Below are 24,052 nucleotides of genomic sequence, written 5' to 3'. Positions count from 1 at the left end.
ATTATACCTCTGACGTGCTTGTTAAGGTTTTCCCCCTCACCTTACTATACTTTACTGAGTTGACAACGGTTAACCCAAAAACAACCGACTGGAGTAGGTGACACTAGTTAGCGCACAAGCATTGTGTTTTCACCAAGGTTCACTTTGAACAATATGTATTTTCCATCAATGTATCATGGACTGAGAGTAACAAGTTATTCATACAGAGGATGGATGATAGATAACCAAGTAGTGATAGGAGCACAAGGCCTTTGGTACTTTACCCAGCTTGCTTCAAGAGTCATACATGGTTTCATGCGAAACTATCCTACGAAATGAAACAAGCGAACTAACTCTTACAGATCCATTTGGGCACATCACTCCCATCTTTCAGATCAGTACCATTAGGGCTCATGAAACCCTAATTCAATTTCTACATGCCCTAGACAAGTCAACACTTTGAATGCCTCCTTCCCTGAGAGTTTCTTGGCCTGAATCCCTCCAGAAATGCTTCCTTTAGGGACCAGCATAGCCTTGGTCAGGGGTAAGTGCACTTCAATGCAAGTAGGCCCATGTCAGGGTGCTTTCTAGAGCACTTAGGCCCACTTTGACCTGCGCTGGGCAAGTTTGAGCGAAAACATCATAGGGTTCTGGTAATATTGTTATCTTCTGGAGCCATCTACAAGATTCCCACACTTATCATCTCCTATGAGCTCGAAATTCGATAGGGAATGAGTTAGGTAACCTCCTATCCTCTCATTCCTTCCTCCATGGAAACTAACTCTAAGTTTGGAAGGCCATTCAATACCCTCATTTATGACCAAACCTCCTCCATTTTCCTATAAATTGAGCACTCATCTAAGTGATCAGGGGCTAGACTTTGAGAATTTGTAAGGAGATATTGTTGGTGTGAGGATTGAGATTATAAGCAAGTATTGTTATGCTATCGGAGTGCTATGCTATTGATGTGATGTTGGTTGGAACCCAAGTTGGAAGAGTGACAATGGATCGGACTTCATGGTTGTAATTCTTCCTTCTACTTAATAAAGTTGTTTACACCTTTTTCCATATGCTTATCTTGATATATGATGTTTATATGTGTGAATGTATCTGATTCCATTTACTTATAGTTGATATATCTCTTGCTTTGATTGGTTCTATAGAAAAAGGATAAGCGCTTTAAATCTATTGTTCTATTGATAGCTACCTACCTAGGGAATTAGTATTTATCCGTAGATGCAAAATTCCACATAAAAAATTAGAGACTCTGTTGGGGAATGATTTTTGCTCCTGGTAGTTTATCCTCATCATAGTACACCCTATTAGACTTTACTTGCCTTCATTGATCTTATTTCATCCTTTTTGAAGTGTTTTTGGTCAAAAAATTGTGCTTGAATTTCTCTTGAATTAGCTCTCTAGCACCAACATAGGCTTGGTTAGTGGACAATGCTCTATAGAGAACCCTTGACTGAGAGACATTGCTCTACGGTGCAGTTACTCCCACCCTGACCAACACTGATCCTCCTTAGGTCAAAAAACCCACCTTTGACTTGGATTTTTCCAAATTTGCTTCTAAAGTTGTTGGTTGAAAGATCAATGGTTGTTACAGTTTTGAAATCAATTTGTATTTCCTCTTCTAGCCCTACTTTGACCTTGATTTTTTAATGCTTCTTAATAGATTTCTTTATCATTATCAATTCATTGTCGAAGTTAGTTTACGATCGATTAGTATTTTATGAAAAGAAAGTGTTGTAAAGTCTTCATTTCTTTGAAAATTGTCGTAAAGTCTTCGTTTCTTGCAAAAGATTAACTAATTGTATGTGCATTAGTTTCCTTTTGTTCATCACAACATTAATGGAATTAAAAAGAAAAACTTGCATTGTGCATTGAAGGAGTTTGTGTGTGCTCATAGGAATAGTTTAGGGAAATTGCATTAGATGTGTTCTTTGTTCTTTGATTATAAGAATTTGATTTCTCTATACCTACTAGCTAAGGTTTTCATTGTCAAAATTGAATGAAAAGAATTCTTATCATATTATTTGCATTTTAGGAATTTCAAAGACATCACGTGGTGAACCTTGAAAGGAAAATTCTTAAGAAGATCAACTTAAAAGTTATCTCAATTAACCTAATGGAGCATTGTAATTTAACGCATAACATTTGGAGGTCTAGGCTAGAGACGTGTTACAACGTCATAAAATATAGCAGCTGCCATTAATTGTCTGCGATACATTCCTAGTGTGATACCTCATTCCACGTACGTAAGTATATCGTAGCTCGTCCACATACCTTTGGGTATATAGGGCGGTGTTATAGTACAAAAAGTATAAAGGAATGCTCTCACTGTGCGGTTTCGCATTAGACAGTGCTAACACAGATTGGGCCTCCACGTACATTCGAGTATATATGGGAGGACTACATTATGTTGCTATCCATCGCCTTGTACACTGTGATACATTGAACACAGCATTCAGGGAGATTGTCTGCACGTATGTTAAGTCCTTGGTTTACTGAGGCAACATATTGCAGTTCACAGTTGCTTGGTAATCCTTTTGCCTAGATTATCCCTCTTTTTTTTTGTTATGTTATTTTGATTAAAATAAAATTAATTTACCACAGATAACATCCTCCACGCTCACTCCTTAGTTGATCTTATTTTGAGACATATGGCAACAACTCTAGAGTCCACCAATCAAGGAATTCCTTTTGATGAGAATCCTAGTCCTTTTCTTCCTTTTGGAAATATTGGTGCTCCTTATATGGTGACATTGTCCCTTCCAGGATTTACCATTGTCTTGTGAGTATGGTTGTTTTCAACCTCCTTGGTTCAAAATATCGTGATTTCTCTGCAATCGAGCACTCCTCAAACTAGACAAAATCAACCTCCAGTTGATCCTAAAGTTGACCCTTTGCCTTCTTCCTTGGTTTTTTCTTCCTCCCCTTCTTCCTCTTCGCCTGGTGTAAGTATTGACACTAGTAACTAGGTGGCTAAGAAGAAGAAGAAGAAGAAGAAGAAGAAGAAAATTCAGCAAGGGGGCAATCAAGCAACCATTTCTTTGAATGCAACTTCTGATGAGAAACTATCCGATAAGCCTCACAAAGTTCGATATCCATGCAAACTTTGTACGGGAGACCATCTTCTTCGAAATTGTCCTGATATTCCTTAGATCTTAGAAGAATGGTCTTCTCATTCACATCATCCTGTGTCATCAACTTCTGGATCTCATGCTGGTGACACACCATCAACTAGTGGTAGTAAAGTTCATGGAAAGAAGGGTAAAGTTAAGTTTCCATGTAGGTTATGCGAAGGGAATCACCCCATTCACCTTTGTCCCTATCTGGATGAAGCCCAAAAAGTGTTGGATAACTGTCCTGCTTCACCGCATCGATTTCCATCCGGTTACAAGAGACTCTCCCTTAATCATTCACTAATTGATAAAGTGACTAACCCAAATCAACTGTCGGTTGAACCCACTCTCTCTGAATGTGAATCCCATGGGTATATACCTGACCCATCATAAGTTGAGGTAACAGTTGACCCGATTTCACCTTCAGTTAATCATACCTTTCCCGTATAGAGTGAGTATGATACCACTCAGGTTCTTTTCGTTTCTTTAGATTCCAATGATCTTGGATGCAACCCTCCTGTTCCATCAAGACAGGAGGAAAATACTCCCATTCTCATAACTCTAGGGGGTAATTCTCCAGTTATTATGGTACCCCCTCCAAGTAGTCTAGTCACTTCCTTTGATTGGAATCGATTGGCAGGATGTCGTCTTCCTTCTTATATGCCTTTCCATATCATAGTACAAGTTTGTAATATGATTGTACCTAGCACTATTATAGATGAAGGTGCATCTGTGAGTATCCTTTCCTCTACTGCTTGGGAAGCGCTTGGCTCGCCACCACTTGTGCCTATTACCCAGAATCTGTTGGCTTTAACAAAGGAACCAGTCAACCATTAGGGATCCTTCCTCAATTGCCTATTACTTTGGGTGGAAAAATTGTTTATCTCAATGTGATGGTAGTCCCAGGCCCTTTAGATTACAATTTACTTCTTGTGCACGACTATGTTTATGACATGGGAGCTATTGTTTCAACAATCTTTTGAGTGATGTGTTTCCTACATGAAGGCAAAATTGTCATCATTGACCAGCTTTCATTTCTCAATCCAAATATGGCTTCTAATCAACCATCTTCCCTAAATGGTCCTTTTGTCCCAATGGTATCTTCCCCTCCACGAGTCAATTATGTGGCAACCCGTTCCATGCCTACATCAACTGATGATCAATTAAATGATGTTGTACATTATGTGTTAGGGGCATTGGAACTAGATCTCTCTAATGGATTCCTCCCTACGTATCCCTTCCATAGCATTGTTCTCCCATCTAATGAGAACCTCTTGGAAGTCATGACCTCTTATGGGTCGTGAAAAAGGAATCATGGGGATAGTTTGTGGTCTTGTGTCAACCTCGTTTAAAATGAAACAAAGGGTATGAGCATAGTTCCTTGTCTTGTGTCAAGCTCATTAAAAAATGAAATAAGGAATATGAGGATAGTTCTTTTATTGTGTCAACCTCATTAAAAGAATGAAACAGGTTCTAGAGCATAGTTCCTTGTCTTGTCAAGCTCGTTAAAAAATGAAATAAGGAATTTGAGCAGAGTTCCTTGTCTTGTGTCAAGCTCATTAAAAAATGAAACAAGGTACCTTGGAGAAAAGTTCCAATTCAAGTCTTTGATTAGATCTCGTAAAATCCCAATTGAGTCTTTCACTTGATCTCGTAAATGAACCTTCATTCCATCCACCTAATAGCCACAAGTAGTCTACTTAGGTGAATGCAATGAAGCTTGGGGGGCATGCACCTAGAATCGAGTCATCATACTGGGGGCATGTAAACCAATCTCAAGCATAATTTTCATTTCAAGCTTGTGTAAACATGAAACTGAATCCAAGCATAGTTCCCTATGGTTCAATCTTGTGTAAAAATGAACCCATCTCCATTCTAACCCTCGTGATTGCCATTTTATCAACCTTTTTCGTCATATGAGCCTTGGTTTTTCTCCTTCCATTGTTACTATCTGCTTGGCCGATCATACACTTTCACTTGGTTGTTTTACCCTTTTTTAGAAACAATTGCAATGAGTGGTCTTATTAGCCAACCCCTTCACATAAATCAACATGTTTTGAGAAGTTCCAACATCACTGGAACCAATTGCTATCCTAGATACCACTCATTCCTCTAAGTGGAGTACTCTTTAAGCTCTTTTTAGACTCTCGAAATATAAAAATATTGTCGAGAGCTTGTACTTTTCAACTCATTAATGGATTGGAAACAAAATCTACTCAGTATAAGTTTAGCCCTTTTTCAGGCTGAGATAGATTATTTACGAAAAAGGAATACGTTGACCGAACATGATCAATAGGTTATCTCTTGTATTGTTTTACGCTTTTTCGGACTTGAGAAATAAATATACGAAAAAGAACTTGTGAAGTTTTCTTTTTGTCCCTTTTCAAACTCTCTAAACATGAAAAGCACTGATTTATCATTGTCGTTAGACTCGTTAAAACATCAAATAGCGACAAACTTGTCCATCATGAAAAGACCGAGTTTCACATTCGCTAGACTTGTTAAAACATCACATAGCGATGGAATCACCCTAGGGGTGGAATTATACAACAAGCATATGTTATCCTCCTCAAGCTTGATAAAAATAAAGAGGTATTGGTTAGCAATGACTGGGTAAAATGGGAAAGTGGGTAAACCACTTTATGGAAGCAGGTCGTTCTTGAACATGACACTTTCACTTCATCACTATGACTATTTGGGTTGGGTTATCTACTTGATGGTCATCATACCTTGGTCTATCATACCAAGGTATGATGACCATCAAGTAGATTATTATGTTGACACCTAATCATCAGGATTGGGTGAATAAATAAAATCAATGTAAATAAATAATAAGAGATATGAACAGTCATCGGGAGATGAAGTGAATAGTCTCCCTCATGTATATAATAAAGACCAACCTGAAGGAATAATACGAATCAATTTGTTTTGAGGAGTTACTGCCTAGCCTGACATGGTATCAGAGCCAGCTCTTGCAATTAGTTGTAACTCCCTTCTGCCATTTTCTTGCAGTCTGTCCCCCTGTGGAGTCTATCTACTATGCTCTCTGTCTACCATAATTATTGTCTGTGCCTTTCTATGCTCTGTGATAGCCACTGCGTGGCTTCTGCGCATACATTGTCTGACAACCCTGCCATATTCCATATTCCAACCTGTGCCAGTTCTGCCATGCCTCAGCTCTGAAAACCTTCTGAATCGATGCGTTGAATGCCTTGAGGCCGAAAGTTTTGGTAACAATGCTTTTACCTCTGTTGATCTCAGTGTTTTCATCCTGGAGGATGGAAAGTGGTTCCCTTTTGACCATATTTTCCATTGAAAGGACTCTACAGCAGTGCCTGGATGGCACACACATACCAAACGTTTAACATGTTTTCTTGTTTAACCAGTTTTCTTCCTCTTCTTTGCCTCTAGCCATCTCATATCACAATATCAACAACCTCTGTTGGTGTTTAGATCCCTCATCAGCATCGTTGATCCTCATATAATCCGTGGCAGGGTGGGATGTAGTTGCATCGTTGTGAAACTGAAGTGGCGTGTCACAATATGTTGAATGACTATTGTAATAAGAATGTGCATTGAGAAATCGATGGGAAAGAGCAGATTGTTTGGTTGTAGTTCAAGTGTGTGTGAAAAAAAAAAACCTATGACTGGATTCCTAGTTTTGAACGTTGCCCGTGTTGAACACTGTCAATTACATACTATACACTTTCCTTTACATACTGCCCGTGTTGAACCTGTGACTGGCTTCTGTGTATATTGAACACTATTTTGGTGTATTACATTGGTGTATTATATTGAACGATGTCTTGGTGTATTACACTAGTGGATTATGTTGAACACTGAGCTATCTTTTAGCGTTGAGCTCACTAAATTTCCAGCAATTCCAACGAGCAGGTCGGACCAACAAGAAGCAAAGATCTGATAAATAAAAGTAGTTACTGGATAGAATGATACAGTATATATGGTGAGCATGGAGATGTGGTAACTTGCCACTCATGTTATTTTTAATTCATTTTTAATATATATAATCCGACCATACATGGAACATTGGTATATCACTAATATATGGTGGAGATGCGGGGTATTGCTCCATGATATATAGCTGTTGTTGTAATGTTGTGTTCTGGCAGTAGTATTTTTTTGTGATTGTTCTCATTGTTGATGAGATTTTCTCGATGTGTACACAATGATATATTTTTTTCCGCTTTTGTTGGCAATACTATGGTCTGTAATACGTGAAGATTGATATTTGTGTTGTACACTGAATGTAAGCTCTCCCATGTATCAATGGAGTGATCTTGTTTAACGCTACCATATATGTGTTGTTTAAACACTACCATATTCTATACTTTAATGTTGTCCAGATGAATGTGGATTGACATTTGAATTTGTTGTCCCATCATATTAGATGTATATTTTTTCCCATTAAGAGTAAAATTTTGCAACAAAAGTTTTTTGTTACAGAATGCATTCAATCGTATCCATTGTGGGAATAGTTCTCACTAGCAAGGAGAACTATGCTGAGTGGTCTCGGATGATAAAACACACCCTCATTTTCAATGAGTTGTGGAAAGGAGTGTGCATTGGAGACAGAGACAAACAGCCAGAACAGCCTACATCAGACAAAAAGCTCGCCATTTGGGACAACAATAACAACAAATCCTATGCATTAATTGTAGCATATATAAGTGAAGAGGTGAGTCACCATATTACACCATTTTCAACTGCTTTCGAAGCCTTACAAAAGCTGAAAGAACTCTATGGCTCACATTCTGCACTTGAAGTTGTTCAACTCATGATTAAACTCTTCACTCTTGAACTGAAAAATAATGATCCTCTTGCTCTTGCATCTGAGGTAAAGTCTATAATGCATGATATACAAGCCACTAAAATTGATTTGGATATTCCACTTATCGCTTTTCTCAAGGCACTTTATCCTACTTACTCCAATTATCTTGAGTCATTGCAAGAAAATGGAAATCTTAAAGGCATTACCTTTGACTCGCTTGTGAAAAAATTTGCTGAAAGAGAGAAAGCTTTTGGAAAGAAGAAAACCCCTGAATCTTTTGAAGAGGCTATGTGCCTTGCTCATAAAGAAAAGCATCTTCTCAAGATTCTTCTAGAGGAAGAGGTGGTCGAAGAGGAAGAGGAAGATATTTCAGAGGCAGAGAGGGCAGACACTCTCAAGGAGAAAAATCATATTTTCACTGCATACGCTGCAAAAGAAATGGATCACATGATGCCTCTACATGCAAGTTACCATGGGACAAAATTGAGCAGCAAAGAAACCAACAGAAAGGTAAAACTGATGATACAGACAAAGGTAAAGCACCTGAATCCACTCACTATGTTGTGGCACAATGTAATATTGGAGTAAATGAAGATTTATTTAATGCTTCACTTGCTTCTTGGAAAAATGATTGGTTGCTTGATTCAGGAGCAACTTGCCATATGACTCATAGAAAATATTTTTTTGAAGAATTTACTGACAATGTTGATGGAGTAGTATACTTTGTAGACCAATAAAAAATCAAGCCATCAGGGCTTGGCACAATCAGGCTTAAACTGCGTGGTCTTCCATACTTTCTTCTGCATCATGTTCTATATCTCCCACAGCTCAAGAGAAACTTGTTGTCCTTAGTCCATATCCGCCAGTAAGGTCACTCCATTCATATGTTTAATGGCAAGCTTGAGGTAAGAAAAGCATTTGACCACTCACTTGTCATGAGAGGAATAGAAGAAGAAAGGCTTCTCAAGCTGCAAGGTACCTCTACTCATGCACAACATTTCTCATACAATTCTCATTATGAAGAAGGTACAGTTCCATCAAGTTTATTATGGCATGCTATATTTGGACATTTGAACTATGGCAGCCTCCGCTTGTTGAAGAAAAATGGTGTTGTTGGTTTGCCTACAATTCCTAGAAAACTTAAGCAATGTGATGCTTGCATTCTAGGAAAGCACAACAAACAGTCTTTTCATGATTCACATTCAAGAGCACATAGAAAACTTGAACTCATTCATTTAGATTTATGTGGTCTAATGCCTGTTCCTTCTGCAAATGGAAATAAATATATGTTGACATTTATTGATGACTGCACCAAAATGTGTTGGGTTTATTTATTGAAGAACAAATCTGATGCTTTTCAAACATTCAAGAACTTTCATAAATGGATTGAAAATGATGCACAATCTCATATTGGGTCTATTTGAACTGATAATGGAAAATAATACACATCAAATGCATTTGAAAACTATCTTTGCCAACAGGGGATTAAAAATCAAACTATTGTACCTTATAATCCCCAACAGAATGGTGTAGTTGAAAGAACGAATAGGACAATCTTAAATATGGTATGATCCATGCTCTTCTTCAAAAAAGTAAAGATAATTTTTTTGGGATGATGCTATTCTATGTGCTGCATATATAAAGAATAGATGTCCATCTAATGTTATTAGAAACAAGACTCCATATGAAATGTGGTATGCACATGTTCCTTCGGTAAAGCATTTCAGGGTCTTTGGTTCCACCTGTTATGCCTTGATACCAAAGGTACATAGAAACAAACTTGGTGCAACAAGTCGTACCAAAGGTACATAGAAACAAACTTGGTGCAAGAAGTCGTAAGTGTATCTTCCTGGGGTATTCAAACACCTCCAAATCATATTGTCTCTATGATGAAGTCAATAAAAAGTTTGTTGTATCTAGAGATGTAATTTCTCTTGAATCATCCAAAACTGACAAAGTTGTTGAGCGACAACTTGATCGCTTGGATAGATTCACAAATGAAAAATCATTTCAAGAATTTGATAATCAGATTCCACATCTTGAAGGGGGTATTCCTATACTAGATCAACATATGGAATCTTCTCCCCCGCATGAAACTCCAACAACGGATGATGCTTTAAGTGATGTGATTGATAGAATTGGGAGACTCAATCTTGATTCAATCCAAACTCAATCAATGGAGCAGCCTGGACCACTTGAGAAAGGTACCCCAAAGTGGCTAACAAAGACACTTGAAAGTGTTCACCCTGATGAGGTTGGAAAGACGGCAACTAGAAATTCAAACTCACAAAATGGAGGTGATGTAGATGACTCTAGTTCACCTGTTGATATGGATGTTTCTTATGATTGTGAATTGAATTTGTCTACAGATTTTGAACCAACTTCCTTCAATGAAGCTTCTTCTCATGATGAATGGAAAGAAGAGATGCAAAAGGAGTATGATGCCCTCATAAAGAACGACACTTGGAAGCTGGTTGATCCTCCATTAGGAACCAAACCAATTGGCTGCAAGTGGGTCTACAAGAACAAGTATAAAGCTGATGGCTCACTTGACAAGCATAAAGCTAGGCTTGTGGCAAAAGGTTTTGCACAGAAGGAAGGGGTCAATTATGATGAGACTTTTGTCCCCACATCAAAATGGGCTACCATCTAGACACTCTTTGCCCCAGCAGCTCAGAACGGTTGGAAAGTCCATAAAATGGATGTAAAAACTGCTTTCTTGAATGGAGATCTAAAAGAGAATGTTTTTATGTCCCAGCTTGAAGGATTTGTTGTGAAAGGACATGAACATAAAGTATGCAAACTTGTGAAGTCCTTGTATGGCCTCAAACAAGCACTGCGAGCCTAGTATGAAAAACTAACTGAGCATCTTCTGAAACTCAATTTCAAACATTATGATCTTGATGATGCAACTTTATTTGTCAAGAAAGTTGGAAAAATAGTTGTATATCTTGTGGTATATGTAGATGATCTTTTGATGACAGGGAACAATGAAAGCTACATTGCATCCATAAAGAAGGAATTGGGGAAAAGTTTTGAAATGACTAATTTGGGCTATGTTCATTACTATCTTGGTATTGAAGTAACCCAACATCCGCAGTCCATATTTCTTTCTCAAAAGAAATACATTTGAGATCTGTTGAACAGGTTTGGCATGACAAAATGCAATCCTCTTACTACTCCAATGGAACAAAACTTAAAGCTCACATCTATTGAAGGAAAAGAATTTGAGGATGCAACAAAGTATAGACAGCTTGTAGGAAGTCTCAACTACATAACTACTACCAGACCAAACATTTTGTTTGCTGTTGGAATCCTCTCCAGGTTTAAGCAAAAGCCTTGTGAGGGACATTGGTCTGCTGGAAAAAGAGTTCTAAGGTACTTGAAGGGAACTCAAGACTTTGGAATCAAGTATACACAGGTGGACGACTTCATTTTGATTGGATACTCTGATTCAGACTTCGATGGAGACAAAGAAACTAGGGTATCTACTTCAGGATATGCTATGAGTTTTGGATCAAGAGTTGTCTCCTGGAGATCACGCAAACAATCAATTCCAGCAAATTCCACAACAGAAGCAGAATACGTGGCAACAGTTGAAGCAAAAAAGAAATTGCGTGGTTCATGAAAATTCTTGAATATTTGCAAGTAAAACAAGTACAATCAACTCCACTCATGATTGACAATACCTCTGCAATAAAGTTGGCCAAGAACCCAAAGTTCCATGATTGAACGAAGCAAATCAATACCAAATATCATCTGATTCGACATCATGTTGAGGCCAAAACAATCCATCTCCGTCATTGTTCCACTAATGAGCAAATTGCCGACATCTTCACCAAAGCACTTGGAAGAGAAAAGCCTGAACGATTTAGAATGATGCTTGGACTCACCAATATCCCTTCAGATTAAGGGGGGGAATGTTGACACCTAATCATCAGGATTGGGTGAATAAATAAAATCAATGTAAATAAATAATAAGAGATATGAACAGTCATCGGGAGATGAAGTGAACATATACCATCCATTAATTTTGTTTTGGGTCAATGTTTCCAATCCATTCAATGTCACCGACACATTCAAGAGAAGTCACTCAGTTAAAATTCATCCTTTGCAATACTCATAAACCTTGATTTTCATGACGACCATTCCTGAACCTTGTGTCATCAGTGAAATTCCATCTCCAAAATCATTACACTAGTTTCGTGTCATTGGTGTGGGATACATTAAGGCCCTCCTGCGATGAGTCACTTCTTGTCGACATCAGCACATTATCCAAGAAGTTGACTTAGAAACACCCCTTCAATACCTTGAGACTTTCATACATCAATGGAAATTTTCTCACTTCTGGCAATAGGTTGACATCACTAGCCTTCGACCGAAAGACTTTGTATGGTGTTCGACATCAAAACATCCATTCACACCATGTAGAATGTACTGTAATACCTTGAGGATCATTATCATTATCAGTGATTTCTCTCGCGTCTGTTAATGACTTACATCATTGGCTGGTAATCAGACGGTGTCTTCCCATGTTTGACTTCAAATCACATATTCATTAGAATCGTACTTGAGTGAACGATTGAACGAGATAGAAGACCCCAGATCTAGTTTCATCCATCCAGGATACGATTTCAGGAAATGTACCAAATCATTCATACAATGGCTTTACATTGATGGTCATCCTATCATGGGTCTATATCTGTAGACAACTGTCTATGTACTCGTAATGAAAGTTTATATGCTGAGCATGGGTATGCCTTCCCTTAACAATTCATGAGAAAAAAATCAGAATATCGTGATATTATGTATTGTAATTGATGTAGATCACCATCCACTTCGAAACCTCCTCATCACATTGTAAAGCATAGCACTCAACATCATTATTTTTGACTTCATGCTTTAGGGGGCAGCTGTTACAGATCCATTTAGGCACATCACTCCCATCATTCAGATCAGTACCATTGGGGTTCATCAAACCCTAATTCAGTTGCTACATGCCCTAGACAAGTCAACACTTTGAATTCTTGCTTCCCTGAGAGTTTCTTGGCCTGAATCCCTCTAGAAATGCTTCCTTAAGGGACCAGTGCAACCTTGGTTAGGGGTAAGTGCACTTCAGTGCAGGTAGTCCCATGTCAGGGTGCTTTCTAGAGCACTTAGGCCCACTTTGACCTATGCTGGGCAAGTTTGAGTGAAATCATCATAAGGTTTTGGGAATATTCTTATCTTCTGGAGCCATCTACAAGATTCACATGCTTATTATCTCCTATGAGCTTGAAATTGGATAGGGAATGAGTTAAGCAACCTCCTATCCTCTCATCCCTTCCTCCATGGAAACTAACTCCAAGTTTGGAAGGCCATTCAATACCCTAATTTATAACCAAACCTCCTCCATTTTCCTATAAATTGAGCACTCATCTAAGTGATCAGGGGCTGGACTTTGAGAATTTTTAAGGAGATATTGTTGGACCTGTGAGGATTGAGATTATAAGAAAGTATTGTTATGCTACTGGAGTGTTGTGCTATTGATGTGATGTTGGTTGGAACAAAAGCTAGAAGAGTGACAATGGATAGGACTTCGTGGTTGTAATTCTTCCTTCTACTTAATAAAGTTGTTTACACCTTTTTCCATATTCTTATCTTGATATATGATGTTTATATGTGTGAATGTATCAGATTCCATTTACTTATAGTCGATATATCTCTTGCTTTGACTAGATCTCTATCTTTTGTTTATGCTTGCAGGTACTTTTTGAGTGAGTTAAGTTCAAAGAGGATCGACGGGAGCCATACAAAGGAGACAAAAGGAAAACAAAAGAACAAGTAGGTACTTTGTTTCCCTCATCTTATTTATTATCTATAGAAAAAGGATAAGCGCTTTAAATCTGTTGTTCTAGGTATAGCTACCTACCTAGGAAATTAGTATTTATCTGTAGATGCAAAATTCCATATAACACTAAAAAATAACAAAGAAAAGCAAGAGTGGAAGCAAATGTTGGCATTTTGGCTCAGGTATGGCGCTATGATACAGGTGTTGTCCTTAATGGCAACTCTCTTTGATGACAGATCTCCGTTCAGTCTACAGAATGAAGAAGAAATCTCATATACGCAGGTTAATTAAGTCCAAGTTGCGTATACACGCTGGTGATATGCATACTAAGTCGCGTATACGCAGGAGAGCTATATAATAAGTCACGTATACACGCAGATGCATGAACAGAAAAATGCGTATATGTCGGGAAGTTTCCTTTTGGTCCATGGTAGTTAGTCCTCGGTACTTGTGCCCATGTCTTTGGACCAAAGTACCTCGACAGTCGTGTAGATCTCTAGTTTTGAAGTTGATGGTTTTGGATTTCTATGGTTTTGGCTCTTGGTATTGAGCAAGGCCTAAGGCTATATAAGGAGAAGAATATCATTAGGCAAAATCATCTTTTGAGAAGGCTTGAATATCTGAAAAAGAAAGAGATCTGACATGCAGGTTCTGGGTTGCTTGATCTAAGCCAAGGAGAGATCACATCGGTTGATGGAAGACTAGATCTAAGGATAGATTGGGATCTAATGGTTTGAAATGCACTATCATGATATGGTTGATTATTTCTAGATCTACATACTGTCGCAATGTTATGTTCTGGGTCTAACTGATGTCTGGTACAGCTGCAAATTGAGAGAGTTTATTTTTAGATCTGTACGCAGGTTGGCTTCGGTAAAAGCGCGTGTATATGCGGGTTTTGCTCATTGAAGTAGCGTATATCTTTTGAAGCTTGATTTTGGGTCTACAGTTGGGTCTGACTGTTATTGCAGAGTTCTGTAGTCTGCTCTGTGTTCTGGTAACTGGTGATTGACAGGGTTCAGTGGTTCAGTGATTCAAAGTTTGGTTGTTTTATGCTTCAATGATCTGTTGTGAAAGGTGAATGAATTGTAGTCTTCAGATTGTAATGTTGTGCTTCAGGAATATCCAGTCTGAAAATGTATGAAAAGTGGTACCTGAAGGAAAGAAGATTGTAGGCCAGCACCTACGTACTAGTATCTTAGCTAGTACAAGAGCAAAAGGGGGTTGGAGCTCCCTTCCAAGGAAGTTTGGAGAACGAGAGAAGGTTGTAGCCTTCTGCAGGTTGTAACCTGCGTACTGGTATAAGGCTGCACCAGTACAAAAAGATTGTAAACTGAAGTTTTATATTAAAGAAAGATAGAGACGACTTGCAGCAGGTGGTTTTCACCCACATTGGGTTTCCACCTTATATCTTGGTGTTCATGTGTGTGGCTTTTGATCTGTTCTATTATACTACACCTCTTTACTGTTAATGTGGTGAATAATGTCCTGATGCACTTAACTGAAGAATAATCTAACTAAATTATAAGCTTTCTTCTTATACGCTATTTTATTTAGTCACAGTAGCGTGTACACGCTGGTTCACTTAACTGAAGTAGCGTATATGTTTCTGAGCATTGAAAAAGTTTGATTGATCTGATAATACTGATTCACCCCCCCTCTCAGTATTATTTCCAACAATTGGTATCGGAGCAGGTCCTTCAGAGAAGCTTGATCGCTTGAAGGTAGATCATTCATCATGAGCAACTACGAGAAAGAAGCATCAATCAGGCCACCGATTTTTGATGGGACAAATTTCAATTATTGGAAGGTAAGAGTTACTGCATATCTTCAATCTCTTGGTACAGAAGTTTGGAACATTGTAGAAACAGGCTATGCTTTTCCTTCAGCTACTCCTATAGATCCAGCTGAGAAAAAGTAGTACGAAACAAATGCAAAAGCAGTCAGTACTCTATTAGGAAGTATATCCCAAACAGAATTCATGAAGGTCATGCACTTCAAATCAACAAAAGAGATATGGGACAAAATGATCACTAGCTATGAAGGAGATGAACAGGTAAAACAAGCTAAACTTAAAACTCTCAGGATTCAATATGAGACTCTCAAGATGTATAATGATGAAAGTGTGGCTAATTATTTTCTTCGGGTAGATGAGATTGTTAATTGTATGAAAAATTTGGGTGAAGAAATAAAAGAGACTATAGTAGTTCAAAAGATTCTAAGATCATTATCCCCCAAGTTTGAATCTAAAGTATCTGCAATAGAAGAAAAGGAAAATCTCCGTGTTCTCACTATGTCTCAGCTACATGGAATTCTAACTGCTTATGAAATGAGAAAGGGAGGTCCATCAGACAGAAGGGAAGCTGCTTTTAAGGCATCAGGAAAAGAAGATTACTATGAAGCAAGCCATGTTCCAGAAGAAGAGGAAGAAGAATCAAATTTTGTCAGAAATCTTCAAAGGGGTTCTGGAAGGTTCAGAGGTAAGCTACCTTTCAAATGCTTTGCTTGTGGAAGAGTAGGTCATTATGCTGCAAAATGTCCTTATAAGGATAAAGGAAAAGAACCTGCTAGATGGAACAAGAAACAAAGTGCAAATAAGAAAAGCTACTACACCCATGAAGATAGTGATGGCTTATCAAACAGTGATGAAGATGAACAAGGTAATAAATATAAGCTGTTAATGGCATTTGAAGATGATGATTATGAGGATGCTGTAGATGTGGATAATCTCTATGATGAAATTACTAGACTCAAGAGATGCATAGAAGAAAAGAATTTGATCATTGATACTTTGCAATTTCAAATTGATGAAAAGGAAAAACATCTTGAAAAACTAGAAGGTGAAATTGTTGGTCTCAGAAAAGAAATTGAGAAAACAAAAGCTATTAATCTTAAGTTTGTCAAAGGATCTGAAACTTTGGATGAGATTATCAATGTGCAGTGGTCTCCTCTAAACAAGACAGGTTTGGGCTATAATGGAGAAACCTCTCAAGCATCCACCTCAAAAAGTTATCTTGATGCAGCAAGAAGAAATGAGCAGAAGAACAATGAAGATAATCAGGTAAAGCAGGGACGAATTACAAACAGAAACTATCAGGGACAATCCATCTTAAGGGTGAACAAAAGCTACAACCAGCCACAGGTAAAATCTTCTCAGTTTGGTTCAAGAATAGATGAAAATCGAAATTACAATCAGTTGGCTGGTAGATTCAATAACCGCAGAAGCTTCTTCAATGGACAATGCTTTTCTTGCCATAACTTTGGTCACAAAGCAGCTCAATGTGTTGCATATAAAACAATCATGACTAGGGAAGTTCAAAAACAAAGAAGTATGACAGGGATTACAAAAAGGACCTATAACAACTTTTCGGTTCTTGAAAATGAAGTTGAATGTTCTATTTGCAATAATTTTGGTCATGAAGATTCTGAATGCAGGAGCAGATTTCAGGAGAAAAAGGAACAAGCCACAAGCACCAAAACATGGAGAATAAAGGAACCTCAAACAGAAAGATGTGGGATAGCATTTTATGCAGAAGGACAGGAAAATCTATGGTACATTGACAGTGGATGTTCGAAACATATGACATGTGATAAAGAAAAACTTGAATCTTATTCTACTTTAGAAAAGGGAAAGAAAGTTTCTTTTGGAAATGATACTCCTGCAACTATAAAAGGAAAAGGTATTGCTCCTTTGAAAGAAAAGGTCAAGGCTGGAAATGTTTTGTATGTTGATGGATTGAAGCATAATCTACTAAGTGTCAGCCAGATGTGTGATCAAAAAACCGAGGTTATTTTCAGATCGAATGGATGTCTTGTTCGTGATCTTGATACAGGTAAAACGGTTCTCAAAGGCAAAAGAACTCCAAATAATCTGTACATATTTGAAGAAGGACAACAACAATGCTATCTTAGCAAGAATGAAGAGCACTGGTTATGGCATCGAAGGTTGGGACATCTAAGCTTCTCACAAATAAGGAAAGCATGCAAATATCAGGCAGTTCGCGATCTTCCAGATATTAAAATTCTAGACAACACCATATGCAAATCTTGTCAGTTTGGAAAGCAAACCAGAACTAACTTTCCAGAGAAGGAAGGATCAGCTAGCTTGCCTCTTGAGCTAGTCCATACAGATGTATGTGGTCCATTTAGGAAAAGGACACCTCGAGGAGAAGAATATCTGATATTATTCATTGATGATTTCTCAAGGTTTGTTTGGTTAGGGCTTATGAAGCACAAAGATGAAGCATTCGAAAAATTCAAATCCTTCAAAGCATTGGTTGAAAATGAATCAGGACACAAAATTAAGTGCCTCAGATCTGACAGAGGTGGGTAGTTCACCTCAAATGAATTTTTCGATTTCTGTGACGAACATGGGATAAGAAGAGAATTCTCTACAGCTAGAACTCCTCAGCAAAATGGGGTTGTGGAAAGAATGAACAGAACTATCCAACAAATGGCTCGTGCTATGCTCGATGAATCAGGTACTCCTGCAACCTTCTGGGGTGAAGCTGCACATGCTGCTGTTATAATTCTTAACAAAACAAATGTCCGAGTAAACAGCACTCAAACACCTCATGAGCTTTGGAGTGGTAAAACTCCTTCCGTGAAGCACTTCAAAATCTTTGGGAGCAAATGTTATATTAAGAATACTGATGAGCAACTTGGCAAACTTGAACCAAGAGCAGATGAGGGCATTCTTCTTTGTTATTCTCCACATAGCAAAGCATACAAGTGCTACAATAAAAGACTTGGCAGAATTGTTGACAGTATTGATGTAGTGGTTGATGAGAAGGGATATATTCCTAGGCAAGTTCATCATGAAGACATTGAAGAAGATGAAGGCTACTCTCAAAGGCGGAATGATGAAGAAGAAGAACCTCAAGAAGAAGAAGAATCTCAAGAAGAACCAGAGGAGCAGACAAGAATAGAAGAGAAGACTCCATCCAGATATGTTCAAAAGAATCATCCAGAAACTCAGATTGTGGGGCAGAAAGAAGCAGGAGTACAAACAAGAAGGACACTTGCAGAAGCTTCAAGCTACTTGGCATTACTCTCCTCCACTGAACCACAAAATGTGAAAGAGGCATGCAAAGATGAATGTTGGGTCAAAGCAATGGATGAAGAACTTGAGCAAATCGAAAAGAACAACACTTGGGAATTAGTTCCTAGACCAAAAGATAAGAATGTAATAGGAACAAAATGGGTCTTCAAGAATAAATTAAATGAAAATGGAGAAGTAATTAGAAACAAGGCCAGACTTGTTTGTAAAGGGTATGCACAGCAAGAAGGAATAGATTTTGAAGAGACCTTTGCTCCTGTGGCAAGACTTGAGGCCATCCGAATGTTCCTTGCTCTCTCAAGCTTTCAAAACTTCAAGGTATTTCAAATGGACGTGAAATCAGCCTTCCTGAATGGAGACTTAGAAGAAGAAGTATATATTGAGCAGCCAGATGGCTTCATTCTTGGGAATGATCCAAACCTTGTATGCAGATTGAAAAAGGCTCTCTATGGACTCAAACAAGCTCCAAGGGCTTGGTACTATCGGTTGGACAAATATCTTCACCAACAAGACTTTTCAAAAGGATCAGCAGATAGCAATCTCTATATAAAAATTGAAAATAACAAATTGCTAATTCTTGTTGTTTATGTAGATGATATTATTTTTGGCAGCAATGAAGAGACTATGAGTCAAAACTTTGCCTTGGTTATGCAGAAAGAATTTGAAATGTCACTTCTTGGAGAATTGACATATTTTCTTGGATTGCAAATCCAACAAAATGAAGGAGGTATCTTCTTGTCTCAAACCAAATACCTCAAGCAGATCTTGAAGAAGTATGGCATGGAAGAGTCAAAGCCAGTATGTACACCCATGGTTACAGGATGCAGCCTCAGTGCAAATGATGAATCAGCAGCAGTTCACCAACCCACTTATAGATCCATGATTGGGAGTTTGCTTTATTTGACAGGTACTCGACCAGATATTACACATGCAGTAGGAATGGTTGGAAGATTTCAAGCCAACCCAAAGGAAACTCATCTTCAAGCAGTCAAAAGAATCTTCAAATATCTTCAAGGGACCCAAAACTATGGCTTATGGTATCCTAGAAATACAGATCTCACTCTTCATGCTTACACAGATGCAGATTGGGCTGGAAGTGTGGATGATAGGAAAAGCACAAGTGGTGGTGCTTTCTTCATGGGTTCCAGATTAGTATCTTGGTTCAGCAAGAAACAGAGTTCGATTGCCTTATCTACAGCTGAAGCAGAATATGTGGCTGCAGCATCTTGTTGCACACAACTTCTTTGGATGATGCAGACCTTGCAGGACTTTCAAATCACTTGCACTCCACCCGTCTCTATCTTATGTGATAATACAAGTGCAATCAGCATTTCAAAGAATCCAGTCATGCACTCAAAGACCAAGCACATACCAATCAAGTACCATTTTCTTCGGGAACAAGTGCTTGAGCAGAAGGTCAAGTTGGAGTATGTTCCTTCTAAGGAACAAGTTGCTGATATTCTCACAAAACCACTGCCCAGGGAAACTTTTGAATATCTCAGACAAAAGATGGGAGTAGTTGATGCTTCATCCTGCTGTTGAAGTTTGTTTATTCTACAGAAAAGTTGGTATACGCAGGTTACGGAAGGGATATCCGCGTATATACGCAGGTTACGGAAAAGGAAGTCGCGTGTATGTTGGACGCTTGTTGCAGAAAGTATATCCGCGTACATACGCAGTTTCATGCAGGAGAAATCGCGTATATGAAGTTCTGAACAGCAAGGGCAATCTCTGGAGTTCTGAACAGCAATGGGTATGTCAGAATTCTTCAGGCACAGTTTCAGGGGGTGCAGCAGGCACAGGTTCAGGGGGAGCAGCTTAAAAGTCTCATAAAGCATTGTTGGCATTCAGATGTTTTGGTTGTTGGGTTCAGGAGAAGGAGCTCAAAAAAAAAAAAAAAAATCCTGGTTGCTGATCTAAAAAGATGTTTCTCAGATGCTGCTGGTGACTTTCATAAGTCTTGGTCTAAATCAGTTGTCTCTATGTCATATCTCTTTTATGATGTCAAGGTCATGTAACGGCCTATGTTGGTTTCCCCACTATGCCTGGGATGAATGATGTAATATAATTAATTGTTTCTGATGTGTCCCCTCTTGGTAGGGAGTATGGATGTATGTATTGAGTCTTTTTGTGATAGAAAGGTCCCTTATGGTGTATAAGTCTTGGTTCTTGTTGAAGAACATCTTTTGCAGATCTTGCCTACAGTCAGGGGGAGCATGTTTCAGCACAGCCAAGCAGAGGTATCAGCATGTTCTCAGGGGGAGCACAGCCCTTTGCCCTTGATGACAAAGGGGGAGAATGAAATGATTCTAAGGATCTGAAGGTTGCCATCAAGTCCAAAGGGGGAGATTGTTGGCATTTTGGCTCAGGTATGGCGCTATGATACAGGTGTTGTCCTTGATGGCAACTCTCTTTGATGACAGATCTCCGTTCAGTCTACAGAATGAAGAAGAAATCTCATATACGCAGGTTAATTAAGTCCAAGTTGCGTATACACGCTGGTGATATGCATACTAAGTCGCGTATACGCAGGAGAGCTATATAATAAGTCACGTATACACGCAGATGCATGAACAGAAAAATGCGTATATGTCGGGAAGTTTCCTTTTGGTCCATGGTAGTTAGTCCTCGGTACTTGTGCCCATGTCTTTGGACCAAAGTACCTCGACAGTCGTGTAGATCTCTAGTTTTGAAGTTGATGGTTTTGGATTTCTATGGTTTTGGCTCTTGGTATTGAGCAAGGCCTAAGGCTATATAAGGAGAAGAATATCATTAGGCAAAATCATCTTTTGAGAAGGCTTGAATATCTGAAAAAGAAAGAGATCTGACATGCAGGTTCTGGGTTGCTTGATCTAAGCCAAGGAGAGATCACATCGGTTGATGGAAGACTAGATCTAAGGATAGATTGGGATCTAATGGTTTGAAATGCACTATCATGATATGGTTGATTATTTCTAGATCTGCATACTGTCGCAATGTTATGTTCTGGGTCTAACTGATGTCTGGTATAGCTGCAAATTGAGAGAGTTTATTTTTAGATCTGTACGCAGGTTGGCTTCGGTAAAAGCGCGTGTATACGCGGGTTTTGCTCATTGAAGTAGCGTATATCTTTTGAAGCTTGATTTTGGGTCTACAGTTGGGTCTGACTGTTATTGCAGAGTTCTGTAGTCTGCTCTGTGTTCTGGTAACTGGTGATTGACAGGGTTCAGTGGTTCAGTGATTCAAAGTTTGGTTGTTTTATGCTTCAATGATCTGTTGTGAAAGGTGAATGAATTGTAGTCTTCAGATTGTAATGTTGTGCTTCAGGAATATCCAGTCTGAAAATGTATGAAAAGTGGTACCTGAAGGAAAGAAGATTGTAGGCCAGCACCTACGTACTAGTATCTTAGCTAGTACAAGAGCAAAAGGGGGTTGGAGCTCCCTTCCAAGGAAGTTTGGAGAACGAGAGAAGGTTGTAGCCTTCTGCAGGTTGTAACCTGCGTACTGGTATAAGGCTGCACCAGTACAAAAAGATTGTAAACTGAAGTTTTATATTAAAGAAAGATAGAGACGACTTGCAGCAGGTGGTTTTCACCCACATTGGGTTTCCACCTTATATCTTGGTGTTCATGTGTGTGGCTTTTGATCTGTTCTGTTATACTGCACCTCTTTACTGTTAATGTGGTGAATAATGTCCTGATGCACTTAACTGAAGAATAATCTAACTAAATTATAAGCTTTCTTCTTATACGCTGTTTTATTTAGTCACAGTAGCGTGTACACGCTGGTTCACTTAACTGAAGTAGCGTATATGTTTCTGAGCATTGAAAAAGTTTGATTGATCTGATAATACTGATTCACCCCCCCTCTCAGTATTATTTCCAACAGCAAAAGCGAAAGCAAAGCAAGTAAGCAAACAAGCAAGCAGACAGATAAACAAGCAAAGCAAGTAAGCAAACAAGCATGTAGAGAAACAACTCAAAAAACAAACACTACTACTACTCCTAAGCTAATAGTGCATGGGTCATCTCATGTGATGTGATACTTCCAATGCAACCACCGGTGCATTGGTTGACCCATGTTGGGGAAGGCATGGTTCGCGAATGAGACAATTGTGCAAACTAGCAAACAAGAAAGATATAACAATGAAGAATAACACACTCCGAGCTTACAAGTGACCACAGAACAAAGATGAGTGAAAGTGCATGACATGCATTTTGTGGTGTTGCCATGATGTTGTGCTACACCACATGTAGATTTTGAGTGTATGCATTCTCTTTACTGTGACATGCAAGAAAATGTGAGAAAGGTGGACCACTTGTGTTGTGCATGTGTCCTTGTTGTGTAAGATTCCTCCAATGCATAAGCGATGGGATCATGTAGTCCGAGTCGAGGAAGAGAAATCTGGGTGTTTGGTTGATATTCAATGTAAATCAGAGAGTGATGAGGAGCCTTGAGTGTTTCAACAACTTCTTGACTGGAACCGAAACCAACCTCAGGATAGGGAGGGCTTGACATAACCATCAGCTCGGGTTGAAGTGCCTCGACAACCTAGGGGGTTTCGGCCTCATGGACAGATAGATAATCGTAGACCAGTGCCTTAGATAGTGTTGGGTTGTGTTATATTCTTTCCATGTAGTTAATAGGGGGTTTGAAGGGCACCCATAACCCCACTTTATGGGGTCCAGGGCAGGGCCCCGGAAAATTTTGGTTTTGGACCCTATGTTAGGTTGGGCTGACCCACCTATGGTTTTGTGCATGATTTTCGCACATGTTTTTTGGATGCGATGGTTTTCGGTCCATGGTATTGGATGCGATGGTTTTCAGTCCATGGTATTAGACGCGATGGTTTTCGGTCCATGGTATTGGATGCTTCGGCATGTATAAATATGTATTGTAACATTTAAAGGAACATAATGAAAAATCAAGTTAGTAGTCTTGGTTTTGGGATCCAGGAGAAAATCTCTGTGTATATGTGTTTTATGTTTTATGCTCTCGCATTGTTTATTTTCTGTGTTTTAGAATTCGTATGCAGGTAATTTCTATACAGGGTTAAAACCTACATTTGGTATCAGAGCAGTTTTGGCTTCAAGGGGACGCCTTTGTTGCTGACGGGTTTCTCTCGGGCCTATGGTAGACCCTATTTAGTGGGAGATCTGCGAGATCGATTATGGTGGTGAAAGAAGATGGCGAGCAGTGGAAAGATAGAGATTGAGAAATTTAATGGTCATAGTTTTGAGTTGTGGAAACTCAAGATGGAGGATCTATTAGTGGATAAAGACTAGTGG

The sequence above is a fragment of the Pinus tabuliformis genome, chromosome J, assembly GCF_031772625.1.
Source record: "Pinus tabuliformis cultivar Carrire ecotype Pingquan chromosome J, CPIR1, whole genome shotgun sequence".
Classification (NCBI taxonomy): domain Eukaryota; kingdom Viridiplantae; phylum Streptophyta; class Pinopsida; order Pinales; family Pinaceae; genus Pinus; species Pinus tabuliformis.
The sequence above is the reverse complement of the archived record's forward strand: the minus strand, read 5'-3'. Positions refer to the sequence as shown.